Below are 27,559 nucleotides of genomic sequence, written 5' to 3' on the forward strand. Positions count from 1 at the left end.
CGAACACCCAGAATTTGATGACTTCAGAAAAAGATATAACTCAATAACGAAAAAAATGGCTAATTTTTTATATATTGTTTAAATTTTCGAGGAAAAATATAAAAGGATGTTGCGCCTTCTGTCTACAAATCATTAAAACCATTTAAAAAAAAACAATGCAAACAATGTTTTTCAATACAAAACCTCAATTTTTTTTAAGATCATTGTGTTAATATTTTTATTTAAAGAAAAAGTAATATATTAAAAATAATCGATTTTTTGGACTACCCTAAAGACAGAATTGAAAAAAAAATGAATCTAACATTTTGCTACCTTTTCGCAAATTTAACAATTTTTACGAAATTCTGAGAAACACTATATCGTTTTGCTATGGAATTGCTGCATAAATATTGTCTTAAATATGATTAGTACTGTCGCATTAATGGCCCTTCGGTCAATTTCAACTTCAATTCAATTTCCACACTGCCGTATTCTAGCGAAACTATCAACCTATTGTCTTCAGAACTTTCTCTAGCTAATAAAGTAACTTAGTGTGTAAAGCTTCATGTTGATATTAGTGGGTATATCATTTCCAACCAACTCTAAAAGTCTTAAATCTAGAGTTGAAGTAATTGATCCCAATACTTGCAGTCGTCTCGAGGTTAGTGGAGCTTTAAAAATGTTTGGATTGGGAGAGGGAGAAGGAGATTTAAAATATGAATTATGATGTAAATAATTCACTATTCCTAAAACATGAGCTTGACAACAGCAGTGTAATTACACAATTATCACAAAATGACTCAAACAACATACAAACTAAACAGAAAGTTAATCAACCTACAATCTAAGGTTAATATTCTTCGCCTTCATGCGATTCTTCATGCGATTCATAAACTCCTTTCTTTTTGAATCTTACTCATTAAAAGTCTCCTAAGAATTCATTTGCATTACTCCTTACAAATTCGTTAGATTTCTCCTCCTAATTTGTTTGGCAAACTATGGAAATCTTTTCCGAATTCATTTGAAAGTCTCCTAGAGTGCTCAGATTTAAATGTAATCCTCCTTTTAGCATGACTCTCATCCCCTAGATATTCACCAAAAAATTCCAAGGACTTATGCTTCAGATTCGTTTTCTTCTATCAACTTCATGAAATTATCATCAGAATGCCCTTGGAATTTTCCTCTGATGTTCACAGGAGTTCTGCTCCTCAGTAATTCTTATGAGTTTTAATTAAATCCATCTTAGGCTTCACATGAAATCTAAAATTCCTCAGAACTACATTGAAGAAGGATTAACAACACTCAAACGGCTAGTGGGAATCTGCAAAAAGCAAATCAACACAGATTGAACCTAGTTAGTAGTTGACGGTCTTGTTCCTTTACACCCCAAGTACCGTACTCACAAACTATGCCTCAACCTATCAACGTGACGAATCATCAAATCTGAATCATACTTCCGTAAGGTCAAATCCGTTCATTGTACCGTGGAAAATAATAAACATCCTCCTTCCGCATGGCCACACCGAATCTAGCAGAACCGATCGATACTCGAATGAAGCGGTTTTCGGCCTTGACGAGAGTGTAGCTTTTTTGCGTAGTCGGAATATAACAACACGGACGACGACTACGCCGACCGCGGCACAAACAAACGCAACACATCTAGTTCATCATCCGGAATTTGGAATCTCGTGTTCAATAGCTTCTTTATGACGAGAGAAATTATTGGAAACTCAGAAGTGTAAAAACAAGCCGGAGATTTAAGAGGTACCACCTAAACGTTCGCTAGCTGAAAGGGACTATTTGAATATTTTAAACATTCCAACTTACTTTAGCCAAATGTTGACCACTACCAAAAACTGATCAGCTGGCAGCTTATTTCGGGTAGTTGTCAACATAGGGCTGCAGACAGTAGTTATTTTTTACATAAATAAAAAAGTCCCTTTCAGTTAGCGAACGTTTAGTGTACCCTAAGAGAAGGCGCACAGAGAGGGCCAGACAACCGACCTGCAAGAAGAAACTTTAACTGTACTCATTTTTTTCTCTTTTTAGCTTTGGTCCGGCTCCGCTTTGCTTTGCGTACAACTCAAGACACCGAAGTGTCTCAAATAAAGGAATAAATGCAATGCGACCATCCAACATGCAGACGGTCTCTTTAGGTCCCAGTCAGTAGTCAATCAGTCAGTCACAGTTGGATAGTAGCCTCTGAAGGTAGCGATTTGCAGGGGTATGATGTGCCCGAGTTTCACAACGACACTCTCACCCTGTGTGTGGCACCTTAACATTTTGCTTCTCTGATTGTTGATTTTTTTTTCTTTCGCACACACTGTGAGCATGTTGTTCACCGTAGCTATGTGTAAACCTACAAGGAAGACTATGGGACGCACACACGAAAAATAGTCATCACCACGCGTGCCACTCTCTTCCACTCACTGCCACTGTCTCACCGCACCGAACGGTGTTGTCTTTCTGAGATCAGTGATGCAAGATTTTCGAGTTCAATCAAAAGTTTGCAATTCTTCAGCTGAAAAAACCGAGTAAAGAAACAATTAAGGGGGTTAGGAGGAAAGGGGTGTAAGTGACATTGATAGATTCTTTGCATCGAATTTCTCTTTTGATAGCCACTGCTTTAAAAAAAGGTTTTGCGTTATTTCTGCCGCATAGTTTGTTACAGATGGTTCTCATCTAGCATCCAGAATGGAATCAAGGAATGTGTTTGCAGCTGAATTATCAACAAAAGAGAAAGTCGATGAAGAGAATCGATCAAAGTCACTTACACCCCTTTCCTTCTAACCCCCTCAATTATTATGTTTGCTCAATAATGAGAATATGGGTTTTGCAACATATTTAAAACGATGAAATGTTATTTCACAGCGTGGCTACTCAGATTCACTGTCTAACCCGTGTTTTTATAGTTAGAGGAGCGGAGCGACGGGCAAGTATCTATAAGTATATACCGTATGCGTGAAAATGTTTGCACCATCGTACAAATAAGGTTCCCGTTTCACCTGTGCATAAAATGTCTTGGTTTTCTTTGCATGCACGTACCCTATAGCTCATTCCGTAGTAGGCTGTGTATAAAAGAAAATGATTTACTTAGTTTGACAGTTTCACCATGACGAAGTGGCAGCGTATTCGTGATTTGTCCCACGCGCAAATGTCGCAAAAAGACATTTCAATCGCCGTGGGAGTGTCCCGGTGGACCGTCAAAAGGGTTTTAGACCGAGAAAAGAAAAGACAACTATCCGCGAAGGTGGCCACAGGTCGTCCGAGATCAGCTCGGGTTCCGAGGGTTATCACTGCAATCAAAAGGAAGATTCGGGTGAATCCAGTGCGTTCAATAAGGAAAATGGCAAAGGAACACGGGTCAGTGACTTTACGGCACGGAAGATCGTAAATGAAGATTGCGGGACGACGTCGAGGACACGGAAAAAAACTCACCAACCACATCCGGGAGCTACTAGTCGAACGATGCAAGAACATCCTTAAGTGAAAACATCCGGTAATCCTGTTCACCGACGAGAGCATGTTTACCGTCGATCCCGTATCAAAAACCCAGAACCGACCGGTATATTAGTTCTCTTCCGGTAAAAAACATGGCCGACTAGCACAAGAACGTGTATCTGACCAAGCATCCTGCTAGCGTTATGGTGTTTGTATTGGTGGCTTTCGATGGCAAAAAAATGGACCCGGTGTTCATTCCAAAAGGCGACAAGGTCAACACGGAGGTCTACATCGGGATTTTAAGTAAGTATGTTTTTCCGTGGATCAAAGAACAGTACGATTCAAAGCCAAATGTTGTATTTCAACAAGATGGGGCTCCGTGCCACACCTCGAACCGCACTCAGAAGTGCTTGCAGAAACATCTTCCGTTCTGGGCAAAGGATATGTACGATAAGCCTCCAGAAGAAGCGTAGTTACCTCTCACTCCAGCAGGCCTGGGTTCAATCCCAGTCGGCGCCACCGGGATGTTCTGAGGAATAACATCTCTGATCACGCCTTCCTTCGGAAGGGAAGTAAAGACGTAAGTCCCCGGTTCATGAGTTGATGGGTCGATAGATAGGGTCCAGGTGTAGGAGCTACCTCCCTGGCGTCGGTAGCATTGGTGCTCAGCACGAAAAACAAGATCGACGGAAAAACAAATCAAAGGAATAAAAACTTGTTGTTACTAGGTTTCGATCCTGGCTGCGACCACACAGACGACGACAACAACTGGTCTTGAGAAGGATTTAATATGGATTTCCAATCAACACGTTCTTACGTACCCGTCCCTCCTACCGAATTTCATTACGCTTTAGGGTAAACGCTCCTATAGTTGCGGTACGTTAGAAGCGTTAGGTTCCTATAGTTGTGTATGGAGACTCCATACACAACTATAGGAACCTAACGCTTCTAACGTACCGCAACTATAGGAGCGTTTCCCCTATATGATATTATATATCAGAAAGCTGATTTAAAGTATAACTCTATAATGTGAAGGAGCCTAGGATTGAACCCATGATTTTCAGTAAGCAAAATCGGCCACCACAAGGCCACCGAACTCCTTATTTCGTAAAACAATTATGACCAAGATCCTGTTCAAGTTGTTGTTACTACGATAACAACTACTCTTGAGAAGGATTTGTCATAAATTTCCGATCAGCACATCATTTCGAAAACTTGTTTTTTTTTTTGCGAACTCGTCCCTCCACCAGAATTTCAATACAGTTTATTTCACATTCAGAATAAATCCGATTTACACCCACACCATACGAGGAGCTTGAGATTGAACACATAGTGTTCTGCTCAATAAGCAAAATAGATCGCCACTAGGCCACCGAGCTTCTCATATATGGTTAGATTTCTCTTCTATCCTAGATGCTCTATTGTCATAATTATGAAACACCCGTTATGCACTAAAATTGAACAAATGATCATTTATATCACGATTCAAGATATAGGATATTGGGTGTTTAAAATCTTATGAGTTGTTGTAAGTATCACTACACAGAAATTTCAGTGATTTATGATTTTCAGAGGTGCATCCAAATTGAAAAAAATACGAAAACGTCAAGATAGCGTCTTCAACTGTTCTAGCAAAATGTTCCTACAGTACAGCACTTGGCTTAGCAGTATACAACCAAGATGGTGCAAACCTTCCTTAAATTCATAAATAGAGCGGTATCTAAAAAACCGCGACGTGTTAGGGTATAAGTATGTTCTACACTTTAACTTAGGGGACCACAAGAAAGTCAAATATGGACAAATTTGCCAGTCCTAAAAAAAAATTACATTTTTGTTGCACAGCGTTACAAATCTTTGATCGCTGATACAGTTGAATACTTCTTTTGCCTATTTGCCAAGTTACCTACAGCTACCTAATGGAGCATTTGCAAGATAATCTATTGTGATCGATCAAATTAACTAGGGGAAAAGTTGGCTTCGGCAATACCTTAACCTATTATCGTCAAGGGAGTAAACAAAATCCTAGAGCACTCAAATTTGGCCAATAGTTGCTCTGAAACACAATGTATCCACATGCCAAAATTGAGCTCTCAAGGACGTGGTTTACCCCCTGACGATAATAGGTTAAGGTATTGCCAAAGAGAACTTTTACCCTATATATAGGGTAAACGTTCCTATAGTTGCGGTACGTTAGAAACGTTAGGTTCCTATAGTTGTGTACGGAGTCTCCCTACACAACTATAGGAACCTAACGCTTCTAACGTGCCGTAACTATAGGAGCGTTTACAAGGGCGTAGCTAGGTTTCGAGCTAGGGAGGGTCGAAAAAAAAACTACTATGGAAAATTTGTCCGAATGCCATTTCACCGAAAGCCTTTGTGTTACTGAGTTGGGGAAGGGGGGTGCAGTTGACCCCTGCCCCCCTCTCGCTACGCCTATGACCGTTTACCCTACAGCCATTCTATAGCAAAACAATAAAGTGGTTCTCAGAATATCGTAAAGAATTGAAGTTTTGTTCCTTTATTGCATGATATTAACCCGCATTTTTATGTTTTGTAATTAGGGTGACCATTTCCATGTTAGTGTGTTCAAAAAAATCGATTTGTTTTTCAAAAATGACTTTTTCAAAAATTCATAATTTTTTAACCACTGGGCTGATCACAATATCAATATATCAATGAAAGGTAATTAGAAATAGTTTTTGGGAAAAAATATAAAGATATTAAAAAATTAGGATATAGGGTAAATGTCGGCTTCGGCACCCATTGACTGTTTTCGGCAACCAAAATTTAAACGTTAATTTCACTATGTTTTCCCATCAACACACTTCCCTGAATGCATCCAAACGATTCTTTAGTCTTTCAGCTTCTATCTGATTGTATGTGTACGTCTGAGCAGTCCTGTTATGGCAGATTTTTATTCAAATGAAGCATACGTACTCTAAAATGGGGTGGATTTCAAGTTGCCGATAATAGAACAGCTGGTTAACACGCAGTTCTAATGGGAAGGTTGCCGAAGAAAACGAGGCTGCCGACAATAGTCACACTCACCTGAGAAGTTTGAAGCGTTGTAAAAACGCTTTCAAACAGTTTTGAAGAATTCTGTCGATTAAAATGGATAGAGAAGCAAGCAGCAGATGAATGTAAACCAACAGACACGTCATATATGTGCGTGACGCTGAGAAAATGCTAATAGAAGTGTGGACACTGCTTAGATTGACGAGAATACGTAAATTCCCCTACGTCTTACGTGGCATGGAAAAACATCGATTGTATTTGTTTTTTTTTATGGTTTTCATGGCTTGTAGACAGAGGGCGCATTATTTTTTTTTTATATTTTTCCTTGAAAATTAAGACTTTTTACACAACATATCAAATAATCAGCCATGTGTTTTTTTATTTAGAGTTAGGGTTAATTATCCCATTTCCGGCCTATTATGCACAACCCGCACTGAGTCTTTCATAATCTAGCGCAGTTTAGCACCAAACGGAATGTTGTTATTACTGATGGCTTCCAAATTTATTTACCTTTCCGTACGTACCGTAAGATTTGATAAAGAGCAACCAATCGTTGAGATATTGTCAAAAGTCTAACACTGCTTCTTGACGCCAAACTCGGCCTACGGATTCTAAACTCGGCCTAACGCATTGAAACGCCAATGAATTCACTTCGGCCTATCGGATACAGATAAAAATTGATTCGGTCGGAGCGCTTCTTTTGTTTTTGGGAATAATGCGTGCAAACATTCATATCACGCGTTCTCATTGACTTCGTTCCGTAGCTTATAAACTAAAGTATCGTACCAAACGCATAATTGACTACTAGCCTAAGGCTAAAAATCTCTTTAATAAAGATTAAAAAAATAAAAATTTGAAGGTTTCTGCTCGATAGGCCCTAAATGGGCGATTAGACCGAAGTAGTTCTCTACCCTAAATGTTTTTTGAAGTTCTCAAGATTTGGATTTTCGCTCAATACTCCTATGTGACTACACAAGCATGCGTCTCCATTGATTAATAGCGAAGAACTTATCAATTTTCGAAAAATATTAGATTCATGACTTAAAATATAAAATTGAATAACCTATGTGTTCCTTTCTTCGTCTCAAGCTTAAGGCAAAGGCAATTAGTAGCACTATTCCAAAATCATTGACTTTGAACCATTTTTAAGAGGATACTCTGAAGATTTGAATTGGAAAGATAATGTTTCATAAACATGGTATTGCCTTCTGCATCGCAGTTTGTTCTATTCTGATGAAATTTCTACCACGCGAATAGTGAGGAAATTTCCAATTTAAGAAAAGTTCCACAAGACTCGTTCTACTAGGATGTTTCCACGTTTTTGCATGATTTTTCGACAGTTTTTTGACAACCTAAAATGTTACGAGAAATTTCAAATAAAATCCACCCAAAATCAAGGTGAATTTTAAACCAAAATCGAGTCAAATTCGCGCGAACTTTCCATTAAAAGTGCACCAAATTCGCACCAGAACAAATACCTACACACTTAGAAAAATTCATGTTAATTTAGGTGCTGTGAGAGTGACATCCGTCGTCGTTGAAGTCCTGGTAGGTCTCGTTGAATATGACTCCTTGTCTCTACATTTTTTCTTTGATGCCACAGATTTTGAGCTTGAAATTCTGGTGGATTTTGCAAACGCAAACATTATGCGTACCACTTTGTCCAGGTAAAACGCACTCTCGTGGTCCCAGTTTTCGAAACGTGGAAAGGCATATTTCTATGTCAGGGAATTCCTGTTTGAACTGAGAATGCAGATCTTCAAGTTTGAAAAGAAGCAATCTCTTCTGAACCAGAACCCTTTTGCCAGAAGTCGCAACCGATACGCAGTCCTTCATCCCTGGCATCATTCGGCTAGCATAATCGGATCTGTAAAAATCTCGAACTTTGTCCACATGTTCGTCGATTAACTTACGTCCTTTCTTTTTCGGGGATTGCGAGCTATATCCCGATTTGCTCCTCTGTTTTCGGACCTGCTTTGCCATTCGCCGAGAAACCCCGAACTCGTCGCATACTTTTTTTAAAGTCCATTCCGAAGGAAGAGTGGTCAAAATTTGGATTTTTTCGCATCGCTTGTCTCGCTGACTCAACGCTGCTTTTACGTCTCTAATGATTGAGTCAGATCAACTCTTATTTTGCATCGATGCCTTATTTGATGAAATCTTATTCACCGCCGCAGCAACTTTATCGCGATCACTATTATCCAATTGGGTAACACGTTTCTTTTTTATTAAGGGTTCCCCGAAATCATGCAACACACTATTAATTTTCTGAATCTTCAAGACATCGTCTATCTCTTTGAACTGAAAGGTTGGGTCGATTTTTCGTCGTCCTGTAGGACATTACTCCCGTCATCCGATATGCTAAAAACAAAACGTTAAATATTTGATCAAAACGTTAAAAATTCTTAAGCTATCATCACACTGTTGGACAAACGCCAAATATTTGGCAAATTTTGACAAATATATTTGACCAAAGTGTAATGGCCAAATATATTTAACCAATTTTTGCTATGGCAAATATTTGACGTGTATTTGACATTTCAATTATTTGGCATTTTGTCAAATAGTGTGATGCATTTTGTTATTGTTTGTCAAGCATGTTTGCTCAATACTATCAAATAATGTATTTGACACTCTGAAGTTTCTTGATTAGCAAACATCAACAAATAATTGTGCAATTACAGAAGACTATTCCGGTGCTACTTTCGACGATGTGGAGAGTGTTGGAGCTTCAAGTACGAGTGGGACGTCAAAATGAATCCGGAAAAAAGTGACGGCAGAGTGGAGCGAGGAAGCCACTTTAACCTTGATCGCAGTCGGTTATAAGCCGCATGGTTATAACAATCGTTATAAGTTGTTGAGGAAGTCAACATCTTTTCGCTGGTGGACAGTAGTTCAGAGTTTTTTCCCTTCGTGGCGCTAGTATACATGTGAATATCTCGCTTATAAAATATCTCTAGATCCTGACCAGATAGAAAGTTACTGTCTTAGACACAGTTGTTCAGGAAGTTAAGATCTTTTCGTTGGTGTACAGTAGTTCAGATTTTTTTCACTACGTGGCGCTAGTATACATGTTGGTCATTCCAGCTCAAATGTATACACCACCTGTGGTCAATGTCACCGATTTGAACCAAACTTTGCCAAAACGTTTATATTGACATTCTGAACAAACGACTGTTTTGGTTTTGCTCTTAAGTGCCTGGATCCATCTGGGCTACAACCCTGGATTTTTGAGATTTTTAGATATGTTATCTTTAAGAAGATATTACTCCACAACCAAGCAAGCTATTTTTGATCTTGGTACGCAATATTGAAGGTATTTTAATTTAGATTTGTATAGGTGTACTGACAATACAGTAACTACAGTAAACAGAATGATTTCCCAGGGTGGGATTCTTTATTTAAAATTTTCACTACTTTTTGGAAAAACCCTCTGATGCGACCTACCTTTGAGAAATTCTGCTTCAAAACCAGAAAGATGGCATCCAGGACTTCGGGTATGATGTTTGAAATAGTTGGCTGTGGAATGCAAAAAAGGTACTGGAGCGACATGAAGCTTTCGCCGGTAGCCATGTACCGCAAAGTCAGAGCCAACCTTTCTCCGGCTGTTAACGCTTTCCGCATATACGTGTCCTGTGTTTGAATATGCGGAACTACTAAATCAAACAAATAGTCAAAATCACCAGCAGTCATTCTCACGAAGTTTTGGAACAAATTTGGATGATCGCTCCTCAACTCATTCAAAAGTGATGCATAACCTCCTTCAGTTTGCCGTTTCTGCACCCACTCCTGGACCCAAACACTACGCACTTTATTTTCGAATCGTTCTCCTCCAGCAACAGATATGCTGCTCCCATAACTGTAGCAAACTCAATAATTCATCCGGGTTATTTTTCTTCGATTTCAACTTCACAGCAACACAACAACAATCAGACTTTAACTGCGAACGAATGACAAAGAGACAACTTAATATATAAATGCAAACAGCTGCAAATAGTGTGATGACATGTCAAATATATTTGTTGACCGTTGGTCAAAACACCTTATTTCATGTTTGGCCAAATAATGTTTGCTCAAATATTTGCGAAATGTTATCATAGTGTAATAGCATTGACAAACAACTTTGCCAAATTGCATTATTTGGCAAAAGTCAACGAAGCAAATATTTGGCGTGATGTCAGCTTTAGGTTTTGAGAGAACTACAGATAAATAACAATTTTATAATATTCTCAACTTTATCGTTATTTTGTAAAATCATATGTGCTTTGTGATTTCATCAGAACCGATTTGCCATTCCCAAATTTTAAATATTATAATAAACGTAAAAATCCACTTACTCTGCTTCGGATTCTGCAAGCTCCTCGGAAACAGGATCAATTGGTCGAATAATAACATCACTCTGGCTGTAGATACTTTTGCGACAATTATTACACACGTAAAGTCCAATTAACTGCTGAAACTTATCATTCCAGGTCTTTGCAACAAGGTAAAGGTTTTTGTAGACCTTTTTATGATTGGGCTTTTGCAACGGATTAGAGCATACTTTTGCACGACCCATTATAAAAAAAATTAATGGTACTTCGTGCACGCCGAAAGCAAGACTAAAAACAATTGGAAGCGTGATGTGCGCCCAAACTAAAAATTCACTTGTTTAAACGAGTTCGGACCAAGAGAGCGTCGCGACGCGGCGCCGCGCGCTTGGTGCGGCGCGTTACAAAAATTGCTATAACTCGGCTCCCAATACTGGTAACAAAAATGTTGAAACGGTTCTGTATGGGAAAAAGTCAAGGAACAATTCTTAAAAAAAAGCAATCTTGTATCGCGCAGAGAACACCAAAAAAATTGCATTTGTTTATAAAAAATTGTAATTATTATAAACAAATTACATTTTTGATGAATAAATTTTAGTGATTTTGGAAGACACATGTCTTCTTGTGATTATATCAAAACTGGAGAAAAATTCATTGGCCCGATCTAGAGATTAGATTTTTTTTTCGAAAAAGGGTCAGAAAAACTTAATTGTTTATAACTTTTGTTTAAATGCGAATTTTGCCGAAATATGTTGGGTTATTGTTTGTCGTGGTAAGAGCAATATATAGACGTATTTTGAACGGAATCCAATGATTTGTGAAAAATCAGTGGTCCACTTCAGGAATTTTGACTTATATACGAGCGTCTATTTTGACATAAATTTCAGTCATAACAGACGTGAAATATAGCTCAATAAAACGTACTTTTCGTCGAGCAACGAACCTTTCAATCTCGGAACACTTAATATTACCTGACACGTTTGTTTACATCTCATCTTTTATGTCGAAGATGGATTCCGTCACGTGTGTAAGTGTGTATGATAACATAATCCGTGCCATAAGAAGTCTGATAACAAATCCGCACCAAATCCGTGAAAATAACGAAAATCGTCAAATTTGCGTTAACAACCCTGCAGTTTTTGTACCGTAACTGAAAAAAAAAATAAAAGTAACCTCCAAATATTATTGCAGATTTGGAAAGTGAGATAAACTTCCTGTAAGAATTCACCAAGAATTTATGATTTAATGAGCGACTATGATGCGTGAAGTTCCAACGGTTTTGCCCTTCTCAACTACACTACTCAATAACTACTCACCAAAACGTTTTGAACTACTCAAATCCAAAACAATATCAAAAAATCAAATCTCACCAAAGAACAAGATCATGCTTGATTTTCGTAGACAAAAATCAACAAGCAAATAATTGTGGTTGATATTGCAAGCAGCTCGGAATATCAAGCTAGCAAAACTCACCAGCTGCAAATCTCACCAAACTGTGGTGATATTTAGTTTCATGATTTTTTGCTTTACACCCGAACGCAACCGACTCTTCCATCAGTGCTGGTAGCAGTTCCTTCGGGTCTGCCATCGGTGAAGAGTAAAGAGATATAGCATAATTATACCTTCTCTTTCTAAGAAAACGAGGTGCAACGGAATAATTTTTGCATCGATTCAATTCTTAGCTTCAACATTACACGTTGGGAATAGTATCGCAATATCAAAGGAGCTTGTAAAATCAATATCAGGCATGACATTTATATTGAGAACGTATGAGAGCGGAAAAATATCAATTTGCTAATGATTATGCCATCACTGCTCAAATCACATACTCTTGATAAATTCTTAGTTACAGTACAAGCTGATAAATTCTTAGTTACAGCAGCAGGAGTGCAAATTTACCCCTCTTTTAGCCAAACATGAAGCACAGCATTTTTTTTTTTTTTTTTTATTATGGCTGGTAGATTTTCCCTTTAGGAGAGGTTTAAGGCTGATCGGAAGCCCCTGCAACCTATCAGGCTTGCCCCGTAACGTAGGTAGACCTCCTTTTTGTGTTCCGTTACGGGATGTAAGATCTACCATCGATTCCTAATCCCAACTACTTCAAACTAGGGGAACAGGATTTTAGTAATTTTAGTAATCAAAGGAACCCATCTTAGTCCTTGTTCTTTTTATGCCTTGTTGATAGTGACAAGACTCGGCTTTGTCCACCGAGGATGATCTTGAAACAAGGAAAAAATGAGTTAGTCTTCATCTATGTGGTTCCTAATCTTCTATTCGTTGTTCTCTATTTTGAAGTGGTTAAGACTAGGGTTCTGATGCATGGTCATTACCGGTGTCATACCTTAATTTGGTTGCTAAGGAATCCAATTTTGACTGACAAAGAGGCGCGCCAAGGAAACAAGAAACGGGATTGAAAGGTCGGACCATAACGATAAATGCGAGAATGACAACTGTAAACAAATCGAATACTCCATCATTTCTCAATAGTTATGGAATAATACGACATGCACTAAACTAAGGACACGGGATATACTACAATAGATCAAATTACTGGTCGCAGTGGTGTTAGGTCCCGAACAGAGGAAAAAAAACCTATCAGGCTTGGTACTGTACGGGGAGAAGTTGATCGCTAATTGCTGATAAACTTGAATATTGTTCCAACTATATATTTGGCACACGTTTCTAATGTATAAATTTAGTTTTTAAAAGGCATGTTTAGTTTATTTTTAAGAAAAAACTTATATTAAAAAAAAATAATTTTCAATTCTGGGGTGAAGTTGATCATGCTGGTTTGCAGTGAACCAAAAATAAGTAAATATAGTGATTTTACCGGGCACAGCTCCAGAAAAAATGCTGATTACAGGGGTGGTAGTGGGTATGCGATACAATAGTAGTGACGTTAGTGACTAATATTGATCGGAAACATATGGATCCAATCTTCCATTGCGTTGGTTTATTGCGTTTGACATTTCAAGAAATTTAATAAACTCACAAGCCCATGATTACGAAAGGTAGTTTTGATGTCACTGCAAAAGTAAAGTATATATTAAATTGATTTCTTAACTCGTTATCAGTGAAAAAGTTCGATAGGTTGAAATTCGGAAGCAATTTGAGAGTTCTGTTTTTGAGGTTCTCTGTCGATGTCCATGTAGTACAAGCCAATCCTGGACGATATGTCTTGGATACAAGCTCTTACTCTTTAGTTAACTCTTTTATCCGTCATTTGTGGTCCTGAAAAGAACCAATGGGTTGGAAGCTTGGAAGCTAGTTTAGAACAATGCTGTGGAAATTTTTCCTCGATGTTCTTGGAGCTGATTAGGGAAAACACATTAATCACATAATCTGAGCCTACCGGACGGTACTTACGTTTATGCTTTTTGATGTAAATTTTAAGCCCCTTCTATTAAGAGAATTCAGCAGGATTTTTTTTTAATAGTTCTCTTAATAGAAGGGGCCTAAAATTTGCATCACAAGGCATAAACATAGGTACGGTTTGGCATGCTCAGTGCTTAGTATCAATATTCGGCGACTGTGTTAGGGAAACCATTCGCATCACGGAAACGCACATAACTTTTGGTTTATTCAATAGATATTAAAAAAAATTTAAATTGATTGGAGGAATTTCTTGCTAAAAATTTTCCAATCGCGAGATATTCTCGATCAATCATATAAATTCGATTTTTTTTTGCTTTTTCTAGCGTCCTGGCAAAAACCTTACGAAGTGTTTCTGGTTATTTGACATGGTCATATGGTATTCGGTCATCGCGAGAATTTTTAATAAACCACTTCAATACATGACGCATTTGACCACAAACGTTTTTCTGCTTAGTGCATTATCAAAGAGCTTTGGGAGTGATCTGACTGGCAGCAAGGCAAGCGAACGTTCAATGAAAATTAACTATTGAACAACAATAATTTATGGTGGTCCTGAAAAAAACCGTTTTGTCGTGATGGTTGAGTAATGCTGAGCTATTACGGTGTTCAACACGGATGACGCTGACAAGCTGTATGTTGTTTGGAACTAGGGTGACGCAAGTGGTTGAGGGCAGCCTGAATAGCTAGCTGCTTGCTGGGAGCCTTGAGTTGTATACAATGTTCAACGCGACGCGCCGAAAGCACTGCTGCTGCTGCTGCTGCTGCTGACGACCGATCGGACACCACCACACACGGTGATTGAATAAGCACCGTTTAGGGAGACAGGATCGTATTCGATTTTGAAATCTGTGTTAGGGAATGCGCTGTTTGCAGGCAATCGGTGATAATTTTGATTGCTATTGCAACAGTTGGACATTTGTGTAATTTTCAGTAGTGACCTATTGAAAATTAATAAAGTGTTAAATTTAGCAGATTCGTAGCAAAATGTCTAATCTTGTTTAGAATTCAAATCCATTTTTTTGACAGAGTTATATGTGGCCAAAACCTCACCACTTTTTGTAATGCGGTCAATCATGTTTTTTTTTTTTAAATTGCACCCCCAATATGTTGCCGAAAGACGTAATCTTGCGTCAAAAAAGCTCTAAGGATCCCATATAGTTGTACTCGAAATATAATTATTACTTGAATAAGCAAGAGCACGGTCTAATTTTAACCTCCATTTCTCAACGCTGCACTCTTTTATCTATGTGTACCTGTTTTTAATTCTAGTGGTCATCTAATTGGCCCTATCATAAATTACAAATTTTTTAAACTTTACACAATTTATGTCGATACAAAGTTAGAACATATATTTTGCCTTATATCTACGGAAATAAAACCATGAACATATTGATCATACTATATATGATTTAGGCCTTAAGTCCAAAAACTAGAGAACTAGTACCACAGGGTGTCTACTCAATCCAAGCAATCAAATTCCCTGAGTTTTCCAGGTTTTTCCAAGTCGGATGAAAAAAATTCCAGGTGCATACAAATTATACACATTATTATTTTATCTGTTTATCCATCTGGAATCCCTTTTATGAACTTATTGATTTATGTTATTTTCGATTGTTCAAACTTGGGCGTTGGTACTTATAGGTCGGCACAGCAAAAAAGTTATTGAATATTACAGCAGAACAGATGCACATAGGTTGTTTAATATTAATTTGTACAATTTATGTTTAGTAAATGCACCAATAGTGGAGGTACGTTAGTACAATGTACTTCTATAGCGGCTTAGAGAGACTCTATAAGCCACCATAGAAACACATTACACTAAAGTACCTCCACTATTGGTGCATTTATCCTACACATAATTTGCGAAAAGAAATTATATCCATGGGTGTAATACTGTATTTGGTTTTTGCAATCACATTAGTTATTCATACAGTAACATGCATTACGTCAATGAATATTACATTCTTTTTTGGTATTTGTGTTAATTCAAGAATATAAATACAAGTTAGAAACCTGACTATACTATTTCGATAAAACGATACATCAAAATTTGATAACAATATGCTTTCAAAAATAAAATATCATTTTGATAATATGTTTGAGTCCAACACTGTTTGGAAGATCAAGACAGAATAAATCATGGTTTCACATGTCTAAAATCTCTTAAGGTCCGTTTAGACTATCTGATTTCTTGGTCTGATTTTGACCACCGCCATAATGAAAAATCTGCTCGAATTTTCTTTCGACACACTTTGTCGAACCCCCCTGTTTGCTGGTGTTCACACTGCTTGCATATGTCGAAAGAACTGTCAATTTAGATTTCAAAACAAAACTGTATCAGGAATCAAAAGTAAATGCTTCCATCATGAATTACCGGAAAATTGCTCTAGTTTCGGCAGACGTATTTGCTTTTATTATTTTAAATAAAATGAGAAAAAGAAGGTGAACTTTGTGGAGTAGGAAATGGTTGCTCAGGAGGAACACCGGCAGGGATCTGGCTCAACTTGTCCATCAAAAGCTGCGATATGAAGATGAAAATGGATTTCTAAACTTCGCCAGGATGTCGATACCAACTTTAGACAAGCTAGTGGGAAAAGTTCTCACTATATATACATAATTCCTTGAGTTCTGAAAATTTCTGTTAATATCTCAATTCTGTAAGGTCTTCAAACCTTTTGACGTCCCTGAAGTGTTGTTTCTGTTCTCCGGTAAAATTTCTTTAAAGATCAACAATCTTTCTGACCATTTGCAAATGTCTCGGTAGTTCTACAGATTTCTTTGGAGTTCTGTGTGTTCTTCAGAAGTTCTGCAAATTTTCCTAAAAATCTACAAAGTTCCTGAATCCCTGAAGATTTAAGACCCTTGAAGATCAACAATTATCTCTGATGTTTACAAAATTTCTAATAATCTACAAACTTCTCGAAAGTTCTCTAATTTTCTCTGCAGATTTTCATGATTCAATGAATATCTGCAAATATCTCTAAACATCAATACAATTTTCTAAAGAATTAAAAGATTATCTAGAAATTTTTGAGCTTTCCGGAAGTTTTAGGAAGTATTCTGAAGTTTTTCTATTTTTTCTGAAGCTGTGCAAATATCTCTAAAGATCAGCAAACTTACCTGAAGTTCTGTAAATGTCTTTCAAAATCCAAGAACCGCAGTAAAATTCTGAAAATTTATTTAAACATACTGCTAATTTTTGAGTAGATTTACGATCTACCCTCTGAACCTTTCTGAAGTTCCTAAAATTTATTTCATATCCTGTAAAGTTTTTTTGAAGTACTGTATTTCTGCTCCAAAGATCTACGAACTGCCCTGAAGTTCAATAAATTTCACAGTAGATCTCCAAACTTTTCTAAACTTTTTTAAATTTCATTGTGGATTATTTATTTAAAGATCGACGAACTTTCCCGAAGATCTGTGAGTTTTGCTGAAGTTTTGCAAATTTTTCTAAAAACGTACGAACTTTCTGACGTTCTATAGACTTCTCTGAGGGTCTACGGACTTCTCTGAAGTTCTTTAGATCTATCTATTTCCGACTTCCATGGAGTTCTGCAAAATATTGTACTTTTGTACTTCGCTGCGATTTGTTTTTGGAATTTAGGTGCTTTTCTGACATTTCTAGATAGAGCTGGAATTAGGGCCTAACAGCTTTTGTAAACAATGACTTCAATCGATGATTTCTAGAAATTCAAGGCTCGCCCACGCAAACCAACCCCCTCATCGGATAGGGAAACACTTCCCCAATCCGATGGTTATGTTGGTCTGCGTGGGCGTGCTTTGAGTTCTTGGAAATCATCGATAGAAGTCATTGTTTACAAAAGCTGTTACGCCCTAATTCCAGCTCTATCTAGATTTAACGAATTTTTCTGAAGATCTCACATTTGTGTGACACTGTGAAACTTTCTGTCAAATTCCTGCAAATATCTTTAAAGTTATGCAAAGTTGTCTTAAGCTCCGTAGCTCTATTCCCAAGATCTACAAAAAAAAACTTGAGGCTCAATAAATTTCTGAGTAGATCTGCAAATTTCTCTGATGTTTTGTAAATTCCTCTCGGGTTACCCTGAAGATTTGAAAATTGAAGATTACCTAAAGTTGTCAAAATTGATCTGAAAATATTTGAGCTTCTTAGAAGTTTTAAATGTCTCTCTCAAGATCTACAAATTTTCCTAAAATCGTGTAAATATTTTGTTATAATTCGCCAATCTTCCTTGAAGTTCTGCAATTTTTACTGAAGATCCATTAACATTTCTGAGATTCTTGTGATTTTTTCAGAAGTCCTGTAATTTTTTTCAAAGTTCTGTAGCTTTGTTCTGAAGATCTACGAACTTTTCTGATGTTGAATAATGTTTCGAGGATCTCCAAACTTCTGTGAAATACTTTATATTTCACTGTAGACTCTTGGACTTGTCTGAAGTTATGCGAATTTCCCTGAAGATTTGCAAAATTTCGCTTGTTGTAATTATTTTTGCATGCTTGAAGTTTTGAAAATTTCTTTGAACATTTATCTGAAGATCTACGACCTCTCTTGTGATTTTGTTTTTATGAATTTCTGTTAATTACTTTTAATTTGTTTGTAGTTCTGTTCTCAAGATCTACGAACTACCCTGAAGCTCAAAAAATTTCTCAGTAGATCTCCGACCCTCTCTGAAGCTCAAAAAAAAATTCTATGTTGGCCTACTGTCTGGCATGCTTATTCTTATACAATACATGCTTCGTATGCTTCCTTTTGACGGTTGCCAGTCTCTCTTTTTCGGCTGTTTCCTATTTCCGACGATTTTGATCATCCACATACAAATCAGCGAAGAGCGAGCGTGACAAGACTCTCTGAATGAACTTGTCTCGTTCGCACACGTTGTCATAGCTGTCAGATGCTTGTCAAGTTCAGTGTCCTTAAGAAACGTTTCAAGAAACTGAACGAAAAACTTCTTTTGAATTACGAATGAAGTGATAATTGGAAAATTCCCTGAGTGGAACCAAAATTCACTGAATATTCCACTTTCCCAACCTCGATTTTTTGAAAACAAACAAGTTACTGAGTTTGTTTTTAGATGCACATCGCAAATTGCTGATTAAAACAAAAATTGAGACACAGTGATAATTGTTTAAAGTCTCGGACTTAGACAAATGTCGACAATTTAAAGACTGTCAATTTTAGAACATCGGAAAAAATCATAACTCTGGAGCCAAGAAAACTTTTCTAGATCATAATCTAAGAAAAAATCTCCTTGATCGCCCAAGGGCAGAACTTTTCCTATATTGTGCTTACGGATGTATGAATAAAAGACAGTGGTTTTGACCGTCCTGCCATGGCGGAGGCAGATGTATTATTATAGATTTATGGATAGTGCATAAGAATACAATACAACACACAGCTGATAGGGTAGGAACACACGTAGTGGACGTTCGTACAAACACTCATTGTTCTGGAACGAGGAACATTTTGCAAGATGAAAATATCACGGACATACACAATTTTGCATATGCCTTGGACTAAAAATCTTGATCTTGATTTGTTTTTTATAAGATTCAGGGATAAACTTGAGAAATTTTAAATCATTTTTTCTAATGCAAATATAGAAAATTGTGCGGTCTTGAATAACTTTCGATACTTTAAACATATGGAATATCAAAAGTTCGTAAAAAATGTAAATGCTTCTAAAACATGGAAAAAATTTATAATCTTGGACAAATGATTCTCTTTTCTAAACCTGTATTTCAAAATTTGTTGACACCGAATAACAAGCCCTGAAAAATATACAATACATTTAATTTAATGATCTTAAGAGGAAATTCAAGATTCTGCGACATGAATTTGGTTTCAAATATTCGTAAACATGTCTTCAAAGGTTTGTAAATTTCTAGCCTTTGAAAAAATGACAAGAGCTTGAAAATGTTCCTAGACCATTTCGACTTCTTGGACTAGGAAAACTTTCAAAAGGACGAAGTTGAAAAGCCTGCATATTGGGTCTAACATATTTTCGAAACCTCAGAGAATTTGTGACTGATCGATGAACATTTCGAGATCACAGGAAAGGAAAACATATTTTTTATAATCTGGATAAATTTTTAAGATAACGGACTTGAATGTCTAGATCACGGAGTCGAAAAAAAAATATTAGTGATTCCGTCTACATCAATTGGACACTTGACGTTCCAGTCTGTTCGCCACTCTTTTGGTTAGACTGTACACGCTGATTTTTAATTAATCTTTATAACAAAAATTTGTTGCTAAATAAAACTGTGACTTGATGTTTTTTTAAAAGAAAATTCTCTATTCTCAACATTAGCCGAAACAAGTTACTTTAGTGACTACATTTTCACAAACAGTGACTTCAGTCACATTTTGGTGAAAAAGTGATTTTTTAGAAACTGACATGAAAATAGTGACATAGCCACTAAAGAGTGACCTGCTACCAGCCCTGTCTGATGATGATCGGATTTTGAAGAGCAATAAAAAGTTGCACACTTTATCACTTCCACAAAATTGTAAACTTTTTTTTTTAAAGCTTTATTAAAGAGATTTTTAGCCTTAGGCTAGTTAATCTCTAAAAAAAAAATGTAAACATTAAGTACTACTTTATAAAACACTGAACATATTATTTCATAACAATAGCATACAAAAATGGTTTAGAATCAAAAATTGAACGATGTAGTAATCAACTTCACGTCAATGATCAACTTCACCCCGTTTTATGGAGCACTAATCTCAAATATTACTGGATTACGACTGTGCATGGTTGTTGCCTATTTGATGTGTGTTTGGTACATGCACTGGTTAACGAACTAAACGAGACTTTTAAAAACGTTCCAAACACTACCATAGAGTATACCAAGAATATACGTTGAATAGCTCGAGTAACCACCAAACGGAAAGTTTAAAAAATATAAATTCAACGTGTGAGATAAAAGCACATTTTAAAATACAGCAACACTGCCCCGAAGAAGGCTACCCCAAACAAATACACTGATATAAATCCAGAGCGACGAATCGGTCACTCTACTCCCTCACCATGGTTTCCACAGTGAAACAAATGTCGAAACAGTATTGAAATCTCAAGCCTGTCAAATTTTACGCTTGGAAAGCGATTCTATCCATTGCATCGATAATATTCCATTCTGCCTATTAAAATGCGTTCCGAATTACACACTCAAGATACTCACACATATTTCACTTTTTAGTAATCATTACTAAGAGCCACCGCTATTTGTTTGTTTTACTAATGCAATCCCGGCTACTCGTTTCAGGAGGTCATCTTTTTTCTTGTTGCAATTTTCAGCCTCCCCACAAGAAGGGGTACGACACTCAATGCCACGGACGATCGCGATCGACACACCGTGGATCCAGGGCCAAGTTGTAGGTTTTGCTTGGTTTTTTGTTTTCACCCGTGCTAGTCCGAAAAAATACCGATAATTCCGTTCAATATTACTTCTTCTTAGTTGTTTGCGAATGGAGGTCGAAAACGGCGACGACGACAACAACGACGACGACGACGACGCGTGTACGCTTCACTCCGTCAATTTCTACACGGTATTACTCGCGCGAGATGCGTTTGCTTCTGCTACTGCTTATCCACTGAAAACCTGAAGCCTCAATTCACACAGTTCGAAAAAAAAAAACGGCACCTCGCTGCTGGCAACATACACGCAAACACATACACTCACACGTGCGTCGGGAATCTTCACTCACAACTACGCATAAAATAAAATTTCGCTTCCCCTGGTTCCCGTCTTCGCACCCCTAGTCAGAAGAAACCGACCGCTGCACACACTTCGACTCTGTATACACCGAGAACACAGAAATTTTCATCCACCAGAGGGGGTTATGCTGCTTGTTTTCCACCTCACACTCCCACCGCGGCGCTGGCGATCATTGCCGCACGCTATTACACAAACACACACGTGCACGTGCGCAAAGGGAACTGGGAAGCACCACCACAAGAGCAGTCGGGTGCCTTTCACTCACACCCGAGCACTCAAGCGTTTCGTAAGCTCTTCTCTGCTATGTACTGTACTGGTACCAAAACACACCATCAGAGTGCGCCAGTTTCAACTGTCACTGCCGCTGTACGTGCTATAGATTTACACCAGCGAATGACCCCCTTGATGATTGTGTTTCGTTTTTGGTTTTTTGTTGCCTCTACAGAGGATGCATGTGTTGGTGTGTCGTCGGGGGTAGTCTCTCGATGTGCTTCCTTGCTTGGTTCGGTTGCTGGGATGGAGACTCACGGTGCAAAGTGATGATTTGTTCTCCACCTCCTTCTACCTAAAAAAAAAAATCATAAGAGAAAAAAAAAGCTGTGAGCCAAGAGGGAGAAATAACAAGTTGAAACAGCAAGAATAGGCAACTCGCATACGTATATGAAAGATCATTAAATGATATATAACGAAGTCGAAAGGAATGGAAGCAACAAAAAACTCTATATCGCAGAGGAGACAACGAGACAGAGCAGCAGTAGTCGGAGGATGAGGAGGACGGAGGGTGAGCACGGAGAAAACGAAGAACATCTCTAGCCAACGAGTGTGGAAGCTCGAGCATGACTTGATCCCCGGTTCACAGTCAGCCAGACAAATATGTTTGTTGGCTTAGAGTTTATGTTCGGTTACATTTTACGTGTGATTCAACATTTCGAACCAAAGCACATAGAAGTGCAGATACTTTGCACTACTGCTGGATGGATGTTGGGAGTGAGCTAGAGCCAAAACAGATCATCTTATGTCCAAAAATTGGCAGGAATGTTCATTAAATGTTATTATAACGAAAAAAATGCAAAAGAAAGTCAAACTTGGAAGTGAGAAGTAAGTTAACATTAGACTGATGCAAAATTTGAAATTTTCGCTCCACAGTGTTTAAAAGGTTTCAAATCGGGTCCTGATTATCCTCCGAAAGTTTAAACTCATTTGATAAGAAACTGACTTGGCACAAACCATTTGAAGTTTATATGGAAATTACTATGGGAGAACAAAACTTTTTGTTCATCGTCTTCTAGCCTTTTTACATATTGTACTGTTAACAAATTCTATTGCTATTCTTATGGGATTTTTTATCAGCTACAACTTTGCAGAAAATTGTTTTTCAGCCAAACGTCAAATTAAATAGTTACTAATTGTTGAAGAGATTGATAATCGTATGGCAAGATTAAGCAACTGTATTGTGGGCAACACTGTATTTTGAAGTGTGAAATAGTAGCTATGATTGTTGTCCTCTATTCTACGCGCATTAAACACCAATGTTGCCTGTTGAATACTTGATTGAGCATAATCATAAGACAATAGTGACTTGAATCATAATAACTTTTGATCCTTAAATTTGATCGAAAACTGGTCTTCAATAAAGTTGTAGCTGAGAAAATTTTGAAGAAGCTAAAGTAGAGTGAACTGGTGAATTTTGAAATAGATATGAACCGAAATTATGGTTTCTCCATAGTAATTCCCATCTTCTTCTTTTTCCTCGCATTTCAAGCTTATTGCGTATGGCATAATTAGCTTATTGCGTGCTCTCAACTTAGTGTTCTAGATGCACTTCCACAGTTATTAATTGAGAGCTTTCGATGCCTGTACCATTTTTGCATTAGTATAATTGTGTGGCAAGTACAATCATACTCTATGCCCAGGGAAGTCGAGAAATTTTCCAACCCGAAAAATTCCTAGACCGGACCGGGAATCGAACCCAGCCACCTCCAGCATGGTCTTGCTTTGTAGCTATGCCTTTACCGACTAAGCTAAGGGAGGTCCCATAGTAATTCCCATATAAACTTCAAATGGTTTGTGCCAAGTCAGTTTCTCACTAAATGAGTTCAAATTTTGGGAGGCTAATCCCCAATTTGGAACCGTTTGAGCAATGTGGAGCAAAAATTTCAAATTTTGCATAGACTGATGAACATACTTATAATATCGACTAATATTATGGATTTATTCTGGCCTTTAGTTATTTCGCATAAACGCGAACCATAACTTGACCTTACCTAAAATGATTAAAAATTGTTTATGATCCCTGCTTAACTTTAACTGAAATGTTTATGAAACTTTACATGAACGTTTGTATGATAAAGTTGTTATGAATTATGGTTTTTTGGAAGTGAACCTTACAAATAATGGATTATGTGTACTGCAGTATTTTAAAAAGTGGGACATCACTGATTTTTGGTGAAACTGTTTTGATAAAATAGCGCTAAACGCCCACTCAAACGAGGGGGCACCATAACCACAAAAACACCTTGCATACGGAGGGACGGTGGAAGAGGACACTAAAATAGAAAGTTTTCCTTTCGACTGTTTCATCTTAGTATTCTTCTTTGGTTAAACTTTTGAAGTGTAATAAATCTTGAAATGTAATTGTAGAATTGTATGCTAATCCCTCTTTCAGTAAGCACTTCAAAAATCAACGTAAATATTAGCTGGTCAAGCTACAATATAATATCAAGTGACTTTTATCTACATGGGGATACATAGTTTATTAAGCATTTATTCATAGAAGAATACTAAGATGAAACTATCAGAAAGCATTTTTTTTTTCTTGTCGGGTACTTTCATCACTGTGACTATTTTTCTGATCTATTGCGATATATTCCTCTTTTTTTAGGGAGTTGTTCTCCAAATGTCAAAGGGTTCTATCAGCCCCTTGTCGAATAATTTACGCCTTTTCAGTGTTGGGAAAACATCAAAAAATCAAATCTCACCAATGCCCAAGCTCACACTTGATTTTCGTAGACAGAAATCAACAAGTTGAAAACTGCGGTTAATTTTGCAAGCTGTGATATCGCAGCTTGGAATATCAAGCTAACAAAACTCACCAGCTATAATATCAACAAACTGTGGTGAGATTGAGTTTTTTTTTTTTTTTTTTTTTTGCTGCTCCTCTTTTTCCTGGCTTAGACCGTGTGACGGTCCATCTCGCCAATTAGGTAGTCTCTTTATTTGTTCGTATAGTTGTTGCTTTCCATGGTGGTGTTGTGTATGATGGTCCTTGATGTTCGGCTCTATACCGTTATTTTCGCCTCCTCGAGAAACTTTACTACTGATTTTAATTCCTTTTCGTCCCCCTCTTTAAGTATTTGTGTCAGCGGTTTTCTATCTTGCAGTAATTTGTAATTCGATCTTATCATGTCCCACTTGGTGCAGTGGAATAGTAGATGTTCAATATTTTCTTCTTCTTGACATATTTCACAGTTGCTATTTGCCTCCCAACCCCATTTATGTTTCCTGTCCTTCGTTAAGCAGTGATTTGATCTTATCCTGGTAAGCATTATTTTTTCTTTCGTGGTCAGTGCCATGTCCTTGAACCAAACCTTCGACCCTGGTACCTCTGCAAATTCGTAATGCTTTACTCCTTTTTCCTGGGACAATTTTTGATACTCTTCTATCCAGCTGTTCCATATATCCTCTTTTGCTACGTTGATGGTATCCTGTAGTGTTAGTTTTCCAAAGTTTGACTGCTCTCTCTTCGTAGTTTCAACCGCTATTTTATCCGCGACTTCGTTCCCTGACACGCCGACATGACTAGGAACCCATTGAATTCTATATTCCCACTTGTTATTACGTGCTTTGTGCAATAACTGGATAATTTCTAGAACGAAGTGGTTGTTTATTCCATTGTTCGTAGTTTTAAGTGTTGAACAAGAGCTTTTTGAGTCTGTGACAATTACGACCCATTGTAACTGTTCCTCTATTGCCATGTTTATCGCTTCTCGGATTGCCATCAGCTCTGCATTCATTATATTAGTTTTCGGATTGATCTTCTCTGCTATTCTATGTCCACTTACTAGGTCTACTGCTGCTATTGCTGTTCCGTTATGGTTTTTTGACGCATCCGTAAAAATTTTCCGAAACATACTGTATTTGTTATTCATCATTTCTGCAACTATTGCTCTCCATTGCTCCTGATTTAAGTTTTCCTTTTTCTCCTTATTGTTTGGTATACCGTCCTGTATCCATCCAGTTATTTCATCGCAGTTGTTTAACTCCTGAATGCAGTTTTCTGGTCTCTCAGTTAGTACATACATGATATCTATGTGTTTTTCTGCTAGCTCCGTCATATACGTGCCATTTGTGGACTCATTGTCAAGTGCTTTGTATATGAATTTTTTGTTTGGATTACTTCCGTGTTTGATTTTTATAGTTTCTTTCAAACTTAACCATTCTATTCTTTTATTCATCGACAATAACCCACTATCTGCTAGCATTACATTAATAGGTGTGCTTTTAAGGTATCTCATTGCAACTCGTATGTATGCGTTTTGGACCGTTTCTATTTTTTGTAGATTCGTTTTTGCAGCATTGCCGTATACGATTGCTCCATATTCTAACTTGGACCTAACAATAGCATTTCCTATTTTTAACACAGTTTCCGGATTAGCAGGGCTTTTTTTGTAGGAAATCATTTTCAGAAGGTTTAGGCTTTTCTTGGCTTTGGTTGTTACCTCTTCTATGTGCTTTTTGTGTATGAGGCCTTTATCTAGCGTATATCCTAAGTACTTATGGGTATTATTAACTTCGATCCTTTCTCCCTGCACCTTAATATTAAGCTTGTGATCTGGTATTTTGCTGTAGTTCACAACTGCACACTTAGCTGGATTCATTTTCAATTCCAATCCCTGAAGTCTCGTTCTGACTACCTCGATACATCGATTCGCTTTTTCTACTATTTCCTCGCTATCTCCTTCTATCATCAGCGCAAAGTCGTCTGCAAACTGCGTCAGGAACACTCCTTCTTCTATTTCTTCGTGAAGATCAATCGTGTATAGATTGAATAACACTGGTGATAAAGGGCAACCCTGGGCTAGTCCTCTGTTGACTGTTACTGTTACCTCTCGTTCTTGGGCTGTTATTTTCATTATTCTCTCGTTCAAATATTCATATATCCATCTTCTAATTTCCCACGGAATTTGCAATTTTTCCATTTTGTCCAGCAATATTTGACAGTTTACTGAATCAAACGCTTTGTCCACGTCCAGGAAGAATACTACGCAGTTTTTCTTCTGTGCTTTTAGTTCCTTGATGGAATTGACTATATAGTTTACGCTGCTTATTGCCGAATACCCCTTTCTGAATCCGAACGACAGTGGTGGTAGTAATTCCATCTCATCTGTATACTTCGCAAGTCGGTCTTTGACTACAGTGTTAATTGTTTTTAGAAACACGTTCATCAACGCAATTCCTCTCTTAGCCGTGATATCATTTGGGTCTCTATTGGGTTTTTGTATTAATACCATCTTGCTAATCCGCCATCGTTCAGGAATTTCGATTGCTAGCCATACTGCATTTAGTTGTACACTTATTTCGCTTATCATTCCGATATTTAATCCCTTTATCATCTTGTATGATATATGGTCTACACCTGCAGCAGAGTGATCTTTCTTGCTTTTTATTACCTTGAAAATTTCCTCGAAATTTAGTGATTCTCCCATGTACGCTTTTTCTTGTTGTATTCCGTGTTTCCA

At 37.4% G+C, this 27,559-nt stretch overlaps 1 protein-coding gene across 5 annotated transcripts in view; it reads right to left on the minus strand.

The window, feature by feature from the left end:
* Positions 1-27,559, minus strand: part of Ssdp (Sequence-specific single-stranded DNA-binding protein) — a 226,706-nt gene that overhangs the window by 150,432 nt on the left and 48,715 nt on the right. For 4 of the 5 annotated variants that reach the window (XM_065225969.1, XM_065225970.1, XM_065225966.1 and 1 more), the window contains exon 2: positions 21,285-22,386. The gene's annotated coding sequence lies outside the window, so the exon portion shown is untranslated. The remainder of the gene's footprint in view (positions 1-21,284; positions 22,387-27,559) is intronic. The other variant, XM_065225967.1, reaches the window with a different exon arrangement.

This window comes from Ochlerotatus camptorhynchus, unplaced genomic scaffold (genome assembly GCF_037179485.1).
Source record: "Ochlerotatus camptorhynchus isolate MF236.1 unplaced genomic scaffold, CSIRO-AGI_Acam_v1.1 ptg000242l, whole genome shotgun sequence".
NCBI classification, from domain to species: Eukaryota; Metazoa; Arthropoda; class Insecta; order Diptera; family Culicidae; genus Ochlerotatus; species Ochlerotatus camptorhynchus.